General features: G+C 38.3%; 1 pseudogene; it reads right to left on the bottom strand.

The window, feature by feature from the left end:
• Positions 1–315: 315 nt before the first annotated feature.
• Positions 316–414, bottom strand: LOC132310699 (small nucleolar RNA R71; annotated as a pseudogene).
• Positions 415–10,430: the final 10,016 nt, after the last annotated feature.

The following is a 10,430-nucleotide window of genomic DNA, read 5'->3' as shown; positions in this document are numbered from 1 at the left end:
GCATTCAATTGCCACCATTTAGATCACACCACTATAAAATCAAGCCACAAAACATACAAATGATTCTTAACTATCATGGACTTCCAAGTGAAGAACCTTACAAGCATTTGGATGAGTTTTTTGAAGTATGTTCTACCGTAAAATACACGGACATACCGGAAGGGTCGTAAGGCTTAAAATTTTTCCATTCACCCTTAAAGACAAGGCAAAATATTGGTTTAACAATCTTAAGCCTTTTTCAATAACTTCTTAGGCGGAAATGCAACAAGAGTTCTTGAAAAAGTACTATCCGGTTTCTAAGACCAATGCCATGAGAACTTCAATTAGGGAATTCTCACATGGGGATGGAGAAACATTTCATGAGGCATGAGAACGCTTTAATGAATTACTTAGGAAGTGTCCACATCATGACATGCCCAAATGGCACTTAGTTCAATATTTCTTTGAGAGCTTATCGGATAATTACAAGGGCATGGTTAATGCTTCCATGGGTGGCTCTTACATTGATAGGCATGAGGATAATGTGTGGCATCTTTATGAGAGCATGCGTGAAAATTCTTTGCATCGTACTTTATCTTCGAAGAATGGTAGAAACTCTAGTGGTAGGAAGAGTGCTGGCTTAAATCAAGTCGACCACTCCAATGAAATTGCCGCCGAAATGAAATCATTATCTCAAAGGTTTAATCAATTTTTAATCAACCAAAACTCAACGAATAAAGTATCTTCCTTCCCTAACCATTCTCATCATGCATCTAACAAGACATATATGACTTGTTTAAGTGTTTTACTTTCTACTTCCAATTGTCCCTATGGACATATGCAAAGTGAGCATCATGAACAAGCAAATGTTGTTTTTGCTAATCAAGGGAACAATCCTCATGGCAATAATTATAATCCTAGTTGGAGGAATCACCCGAATTTCTCTTGGAAAAACCAAGGAGAAGGCTCAAACCCTTCCCAAGGCGGTTTTCAAGGGAAACATATTCCACCTCCACTACAAGGCCAAGGTTCCCAAGGTTTTAGATCATCATACCAATCACAAGGAAACTAATTTTCAAATTCTCATTTTCCCAATCAATCATATTCCCAAGGAAATGTTAGAAGTCCCGCTTTTGAAGAGAAAGTTTTAACCGCTTTGGGCACTTTAGAGGCAAACACACAATTACTTCATTCTCAATCTCAATCCATTGCAAAGCTAGAAACCTAAGTAGAGCAAATAGCTAGCACTTTAAATGCTAGAGAGAAAGGAAAAATGCCTTTGAATGCCTCACAAAAGCAAAAATATATTGTGGAGACTCATTCCTCATTGGAAGGTCACACAATAGAGCATGTCAATGTGGTGACTACCTTGAGAAGTGGAAAGGTTGTGGACAACCAAGTGGGTATGTCCAATGAAGAGAGTGAACCGGTGTAACCACAAGTTGACACCCGTCCCGTTTCATATCATATTCTTCCTTCATTGCATGTGCATAACCATATAAATGAGAATGTGTTAAAAAGTGATTTTGAAAAGAGAAATTTACAAAATGATTTGAAACTTCTTATGTTGAAGAGACTTCAAAGAAAAATTCTGAAAAGGTTTTTGAACCAAAAGCTCCATTTTCCGAATGCCTTAAAAGGATCCATTTCAAATGACAAGCAAAAGGCCAAAGTAAATGAAATCATGGACGTGTTTAGGCAAGTGAAAGTCAGTCTTCCACTTTTGGATGCAATCAAGTAAATTCTGGCCTATGCCAAATTCTTAAAAAACTTGTGCACCCAAAAGAGGAAGAACAAAAGCTAAGCACCTAGGAAAATGGTCTTGACGAAGCAAGTAAGCTCAATTTTGCAGCATAACACTCTTCCAAAGTTTAAGGACCCCGGTTCACCTACTACTTCATGCATAATTGGTGATCATATCATTAATCGGACTCTTCTTGATCTAGGAACAAGTGTTAATCTTCTTCTATACTCGGTATATATCAAATTAGGCTTAGGAGACTTGAAACTGACGTCGGTAGTTTTGTAACTTGCCGACCGATCAATCAAAAAGCCTAGGGGTATCATTGAGGACGTCTTAATTAAAATTGATAAATTCTTCTTTCCCGTTGATTTCGTTGTCATTGACACGGAACCAGTCCTAAATCCTAAGAGCCAAATTCCTATTATCCTTCGCCGTCCTTTCTTGGCAACCGCGAATGCCAACATTAATTGTAGGACGAGGATAATGAAGATTTCGTTTGGCCACATGAAGGTAAAGTTGAATATTTTTAATCCAACCCCCAATTCATTTGACAAGCATGAAGAGATTAATATTGTAGAGAAACGTCATGACCTTAAAAGTGAAGGAATTGAGTTTTTGTGTGAGACAAAGGTTTCAAAAAATCCATCTTCAAACTTGAAACCAAAAGAAGTTATCTCAAAATCTTGTTTTGAAAGGGCGTAGAAGCCCAAAGATTGTCATGACTAAGGACTGAAAACGTCTTTTGAGCTTAATCCAACAAGTTCCTTAAAGAACCATTTGTTGGGTGGAGTTCAAAGCACTTATCACCCCATTGAGGAGGGGATGCACAATAAGATGTTTGATCCAGGCTAAAAGAGCCCAACGTCTTGCTAGAGACATTAAAGACTAGCATGACATTTCGTAGGGTGTCAAAACCCTATTCTTCCCTCATATCTATCTTTAATTTCAATTCTTGTGAAGTTTAGATATTGGCTTTGGGTTCATATGCATTGCTAGGAACTATGATTAGGATTGCATGCACTTTTATGTGGAAATTGAGCATTTTTCATAAGTTCGATCGATCGAACTTCCCACCTGCATCAAACCTGCATCCAAATCACTCTCTGTCCAATGGTTTGAACAAAACCTGCATATTTTAGCTCTCTATCCCATCATTCGAACTTGTTCCTAGATAGATATAAACTTATTCGATCGATCCAACTTCATCTTGGATCGATCTACAGTTCCAACACTTAGAAAAATTTTGAACTTGCATCCACCTGCATCCAAAAGCCTCTCTGTCTCATCGATCAAACATTTCTTCAACTCTATACATTTTCTATCGATCGAAGGTATTCTGTGATTGATCTTTGGGAGATCGATCTTTGTTCTTTGATTTTCAATTTTGACTTTATTTTGACTTTGTTTTAAATTTCAAAAATTTAAAAAAAAATTTATATTTTATTACTTTTATTGTCATTTTTATTTTCCAAAATATATATTTTATAATTTAATTTTTATTGTCATTTTAATTTTTATTTTCTAAAAAAAAAAATTCTCAAAAATACTTGGAGGAGAGATCAATGTCATTTCGATCGATCTAAGGATTAAGTTTGATCAATCGAACTGGCATGGAAATGTTTTTAAAATCGATTCAGGGTCATTCGATCGATTAAACTTGAATCGATCTCAGACCCTCATTTCCCCTTCGCCGCTACATCCCAATTCTTCCCCATCTCTAGCAAGACTCCGGCAAGCATCCCGAATCTCTCTCTCTCCTCTTAGATCTCGGATCTCGACACCTCTTCGCACCTCATCTTTTCTCTAGTTTTGGGGTAAGATCTGAACACCATCTCTTATGATTTCAAGCTTCTTTTTGTTCAACACATGTTTTAAATGCTAGATCTAAGTTGTTTCCATGCTGAAAATCTCCATTGATGAAGTTTGAAGCTCTTTGTATATATGTGTATATATATGTATATATGGTTATATATATTTTGAGATTTATTTTGTTTTTGGGAGTATGGGCCTCATAAAGTGATTAGGATTGATGCTTTGTTATGTTGATGGGCCCACGACCTTGTTCGTGAAGGCCCCGTGCCATCCACGTCACAGATCTGTGATTGCTCATATTCTTCGCCCAATTCGATTGATCGAATCTATTTCTCAGATCAATCTAGCGAGATCGATTGAACTTAGTTCTCAGTTTCTCAGATCGATCAAGTGAGATCGATCAAACTTCACAGATTTCATATACACATTCCATGCATCTTATCTTGTGTCCATGCTATCTCATTCATGCCCAATGCCTATGATCTTCCACATTGGATGCATTTTACACTTATACTGCCTAACATGTTCACATCCTGTCACTTCCATAGATTCATGTCATTTATCTGTTTTATCTATCTTACTTGACATACATGATTCTATTTTGTACTTTAATTCTTTATATCGGCATTGACTTCCTTTGCAAGTTTCCTTTTATTTTGCAGGCCATGGCTAGAGTCAAGACTATAGCTCACGAACACTATCACTGCCGGGGCAAGTCGAGTTTGGATGACGAGGCCGGTCCATCTCATGCCCAGGACCCTATACAGTCTCCCCATTCTGACAGCAGATTACACTCTGATGCTGGCGCATCTCTTTCTCATTCAGCTGAGGCTGAGCATCCTTCACTTCCATTAGCTTAGCCAGCTTAGCCAGCCCAGGAGTTAGACCAGCCATTACGTAGATACTCAAGCCTTTCAGTGGTGCACGAGTCGGTCTTTGACACAGACTTCTTTTCCCTATCGGTACTTACCCAATCAGCATATGATGATATATTATGGAGAGACCTTGCAGCCATTCTTGCCCCGGTCATAGACCCGGTGTACCCGAGGCTAGTACAGATGTTTTTCCAGAACCTTCGGCCTGCCCCGCGTAACACGGCGGAGCTGAGGACCACCATTGATGGTCATTTGATTTCTATTACAGTGGATACATTGTCTAGATCTTGCGATTATCCACATCACTGCCCTCCAGAGCTACAAGACACATACCCCACTCTCTACAGGCCATCATATGCGGACATAACAGTTTTTCTCACAGGTCAATATGCCAATGGCGAGACTTTCGCCACCCGCACCTATCTTCCAGACGACCTATGGTTTTTTGACTCTGTTTTGTTCCGTAACATCTTTATGGCCGGCCATAAGATACAGTGGATAGGTGACTTTTTGACAGCTCTGTACGCATTCTATTCAGGGCATTGGTTATCTATCCTAGTGCTCATCTGGAGCGTGATGAGGAAGCTCTATGATGACTACATTAGTAAGGAGAGGCCCAAAAGGGCTAAGTATCTCCCATTCGGCCACCTCATCACCCAGATCCTACGTGATCAGCACTATCCCTTCCAGCTACGGGAGCGTCCTGAGACTGGGTCCTGCTCGTTCAGAAAGAAGGACTAGGATAAGAGCTACAGCGCTCCTATCAAGAGCCTTCAGGATGACGCTGTCGAGGTAACTGAGGATTTAGAGGTAGAGGAGCAGGTAGCAGCAGCAGCAGACCCGGCAGTGGACGATATACCAGTCGATCCGGCTACCGTACATATGGACATTGATTTGGAGCAGCCTGCCAAGGACACAGAGCAGCACTCTCTAGTTGGGTCACCCATTCACGATGCGGAGCAGGCTCAGGATCATCATTCTCTCGATCCAGCCACACCTGAGTCTCCAGCACAGACACCCAGCTTCGGAGAGCGACTCCAGGCTTTGGAGGATGCTGTAGTATCTATCCGCGCCGACACGGTCTCTCTCTGAGAGGATGCTGTCTCCATTAGAGATAATATTGCTTCCCTCCGTAAGGATGTCATGACCGTATTCAGAGATCTATCCAGAGACATCCACGGAGCGCGACTTGCCCGCCTACCTCTTCTTCCTGATCTTTCTATCTCTTTTCTCCTGTCCTCTCATATATTTGTGATCTCATCATGTTTTTGATACTGTTATACTATTTTTGTAGCCGTGTTTGTCAGCTCTGATACTGGATGTACTGTACTTTATTCTTTGTTTATATATACTTTATTTATGGATGTTATATTTTCATATTCTTATAGCTATCTATTTGACTCCATCAGGTGCATCCCAGTGACTTCAGTGAGAGAGAGTACTGCCAAAATTTTCAGGACCACCCTTTTACCTCTATCTATTTTCAGTTGCTATCCTATTTACACTTGTATGTCCATTGTGCACTGTTATTATCCCTTTTGTTATCTGATGAGTTTATCCAAGTGCCAAATTTCAGGACCACAGTTAATCCCAAGTTTGGGGGGGCTATGCCACCCACTTTGGATACTTCTGTCCCAGCCATTCTTTGTCTTACTTGCACTGGTATACTCTTTCCTTTTGTTCTCTTTGCACATTGAGGATATTGTGCCATTTAAGTTTGGGGGTAATGGTGCTTTGCAGTGTTTGTTTTTAAATTCAAAATTTTGAGCATGATTTGTGTATTTGAGAGATTTTCTATGATTGGTCCATGCTAGCTATGATTTTGATCTTTTAAGGACTATATTGCTTAAAATTTAAAAATTGCTTTACTTGAGAGTCCAATACTCCTTCTATGCCTTGTGGATCCCATTTTGGAGTAAATTTTTCGAAAAATTGATATCTTGCTTGCACTTGTGGTCCACATCATCATGATTTTATGATTGTTTTGAGATTTACTCTAGGATTCTACACTAGCACAGGTGCACCGCATTCATTTGTGGGGTACATGCTTTGTTGATTATTGAATTGGTTATATCCCAATTGGGCTAGTAGTGCATTGAAAGTTTTCATTCTTGATAAAGGTGAATAACAACCCCTTTTCACTAAGTAGCCGAGATTCTAGCCTCATCAAGCACTGAACTTCTCGCGCTGAAAGGTGGAGGGCCCAAACTCTAGGTTAATAATTGGATTAAAAAAAAAAAAAAGTTGCAAAAGTAATAAAAAAAAGTAAGGACTTCTCCCAAAAGGTGAGAAGTGGGAAATGATTAGATGGAGGTTGTTTTAATTTGCAGCCTAGTTGATTTGAGCTTGTAAGTCCTTAGGGGTGTTTAAACACCTAGTGCCCTAAAGCCGTCTGGTTTGGGAGTCATTGACCTAACGCTCGACCCCATGGATCACTAGAAAGCTTAATAGATCAACACATTGCACTATGCTTCCATCTTTGATCCTATAAAAAAATAATAATAATAATAAAAATTAAAAAAAATCAAGTGAAAAGAATAAGCGCACCTAGATCAATAAAGCTTTAATAAAAGGTCCACTTTTTGTCTTGATGATCGGTACTAGATTTGTGTGTTAGTTTAAGGGTAAGGATGTGATTAATTCTTTAGTTGGCTAAGATAGCAACACATTTGATGCCGGTCCACTCAAAAAGGATTCTAGTATTGATTTGATTTTCATGATCATTTTCTTGATGTGTGGAGGACCATACTTGCTTGCTTGATGTTGAAATTTTAGGAGATTGCTTGGAAATGTTTGAAAAATTGCATACTTGAGGTAGTTTTCTCCAAATGCTTGTTTGCAACATTGGTGCCTCTTTTGAATGAATGAGCTTAATGTTTGTGGGTATCATTTCTGGAAACCCTCGCGAGACTTCACTCGTCCACTAGGGGTAACCTAGGGGTTTAAAAGGCTTGTTGCATATGCTAAATGTAATCATGTTCCCTACGAAAGTGGCGTTATCCATTTATTGCTTTCTAGTTCATAGTTGTATAGTTGTTCATTTCATTCCTTTACTTTCTAGTTCATTGCTAGGGACTAGCAATATTTAAGTTTGGGGGTGTGATGAGCGCCGAAAAGTGCACATTTAAACCCCATAAGCTTAGGTATTCTAGAACCTTTATCTATCTTATTTTACCGTTTTGTATTGATTTCGTGTTATTTCCATTTTCAGGTACTTATCCCCAAAATAAGCTAACTCAGCCAAATAAGAGTATAATTGAAGCAATTCTGGGATGAATCAAAGAAAGGAGCAAAGTAGAGCAAAAGGAAGCAAAAGGTGGAATTTCAGCAACTTAGATCAATCTCAATAAAAGTTCGATCAATCCAACTTTTATCGATCTTAGCACTCCAAGACAGATCTAGACCATGATGTCATCTTCAGGGATCCCAAAAGTTCGATCGATCCAACCTTATTCTTTGATCGATCGAATCATCTTGTCCTTATCCAAATGATTGATCTTATCCAGTTGTACCACCCTACCAACCACTTTTGTCCTTTTCCCAAAAATATCTTCAAAATATCTAAGATTTGTTTTTATCCAAAAAGGCACCGCCATTGAGGATCGATCCAGCTTTAGTTCGATAGATCTCAGCCATGTTAGATCGATCCAAGGTTAAGGTTCGATCGATCAAACTTTCAAAATCCCGAAAAAAATTTAAATTCCAGCTCATTAAAAGTTGTCTCATATCTAATCATTAGAGGATTATTGGTGTACGAGCCCAGCTTATTTGGGGTGATTTTTGACCTACCTATATAAGGAATATGAGCCACTTTTGGAGGATATACTTTGATACATATACTTAGAAAAGATAATACTTAGTGAGGAAGCAAAGGAGATGAGGAGGCTAGAGACACCATTGGAGACTCTTCATTAACCAAGGAGCAGATTTCTTTCATGGAGCTTGCCTTTGAGGGTTGGAGGACATCATCCATGAGTGGCTAGACATCCTTTTGGGGCAAGAGTTAGCCCTAAGCATGCTTTCTACTTCTTGATTTATGTATTTTTGAGGGGATTTGTATTGTGATTCATGTCTTGACACTTTCATATATATAGATCTTGTTTATTAAATGATTTGTATGGTTTAATGCTTCCAATTGATCATTTCATTCTATTCATATGTCTATGTATGCTAGAATAGATGTCCACGTGTTTGTCTCTATTTCTTGTGTTATTGATGCATGTTTATGTATATTGATGCTATAGATCTAGAGATTGTCAAGACATAGTGCTTAATGGCATGTTTTTATGGTTTATTTAATGGTTCATACTCATTTTTTGATGGATTGTACCTCTCCCTTAGTTTAATTAGTTTAATTTCATGCCATTAGCTCAGTTGTAGTGTAGTTGTTAAATGGGAGGACAATCCATGCTTATTGTTGATGTTCCATACTTATGAAAGCAAGTAACATATTTCTCTAACCTTGTGATGTGTTTGGATTGTGAGCTTAAAGAAAGGATTAATGACTCAATTTGATATGTTGTGCTATCCACCATATTGTTTAGACAATATATTCTTAATTTGTCATCCATACTTATTGGAACAACCACACACACACACTTTGTTGCAATATATGTTCTTCCCCTCATTAATCATTCATTAAAGGCGTAGAAAAGCTATGCTTAGTGGTGATCTCTAAACCCCAAGATCTCTTTCTCTTTTATTCTCTCTGTTGCATTATTTTTTACCTTAGTTTAATTTGCATCTAGTGTAATCTAACCAACCATCCACTATTTTGATCACTCAACCTACTAACCCTAATATTGATTCCTCAACCTAGTACGACCCTCAATCTCTTGGGACGATCCTTACTTGTCCTAGCTATATTTTTTATGAAAGGAAGTAGTGGCAATTTTTAAATGTAAAACTTGGCCACATTGCATAAACTTTGGGTTTGAATTGACGACACACCACTTATCCCTACCTACCACTTTTGTCCTTTTCCCAAAAATATCCCAAAAATATCTTAGCCTTGTCATTATCCAAAAAAGTGCGCCACCATGGTTCGAGCGATCCAAGCAACCTTGTGATCGATCGAACTACCTCAAATGAGTGAAAAACAGATTTCCAGCCAAATTAAAGGTGTGCTCGTGGTGCAATCATTTGGAGGTCCTAGTGCACGAGGCCTTACCATTGGGTGTGACATTTGAGCTACCTATATAAGGATTTTGACTATTTTGAGTAAAGGGAGGATGGAGGTTGATTAGGTTTTGGCAAGAGGCTAGAGATTAAAGAGAGAAATACACATTTTGGGAAATTTCTTCCACTCATCTAGGGTTTCTACCAAGAACACAAGAGGAGGAGGATGATTTCTACCATGGAGATAGCCCTTGAGGGTTGGATGACAACATCAATGAGTGGCTAAACCATTCTCTTGGGGCTGGAGATAGCCCTAAGCATGCCTCCTAGACTATGATGTTTTGTAATTAATGAGGATTTGTATTGTAATTCTTGTCTTGTCATCTTATATATATAAATCTTGTTTCTACAATGATTTATGTTGTTTTAATACTTCCAATTGATCATTTAGTTCTATCCATATGTCTATGTATGCTAGAATGAATGTCCATGTGTTTATTTCTAGATTTTGTGACATTGATGCATATCTATGTGTGTTGAATTTATGAATCTAGTGATGGTCAAGGCATGGTGCTTAAATAGATTACTTTTGTGGTTTGTTTGATGGTTCATACTTATTTCTTGATGGATTGTGACACCTCCTTAGTTTAATTAGTTTAATTTTCATGTCACTAGCTTAGTTGTAGTGTAATTGGCTTACTTTCTTAGATAGGTGGACAATCTATGCTTGTTATTTGATGTTCCATGCTTATGAAAGCACGTAGTATATTTCTCTAATTTAATGAGTGTGCATTAATTATGGACTTATGAAAGGATTAATGACTTAATTTGATATATTGTGTTATTCACTAGATTGGCAAGACAATGTATGCTTACTTGGCCATCCATGCTTGATATTCAAT

The sequence above is a fragment of the Cornus florida genome, unplaced genomic scaffold (assembly GCF_030987335.1).
Source record: "Cornus florida cultivar Cherokee Brave unplaced genomic scaffold, ASM3098733v1 CherokeeBrave_3.0.0_Hap2_Chr05, whole genome shotgun sequence".
NCBI classification, from domain to species: Eukaryota; Viridiplantae; Streptophyta; class Magnoliopsida; order Cornales; family Cornaceae; genus Cornus; species Cornus florida.
This window is presented reverse-complemented; position numbering and strand designations above follow the sequence as displayed.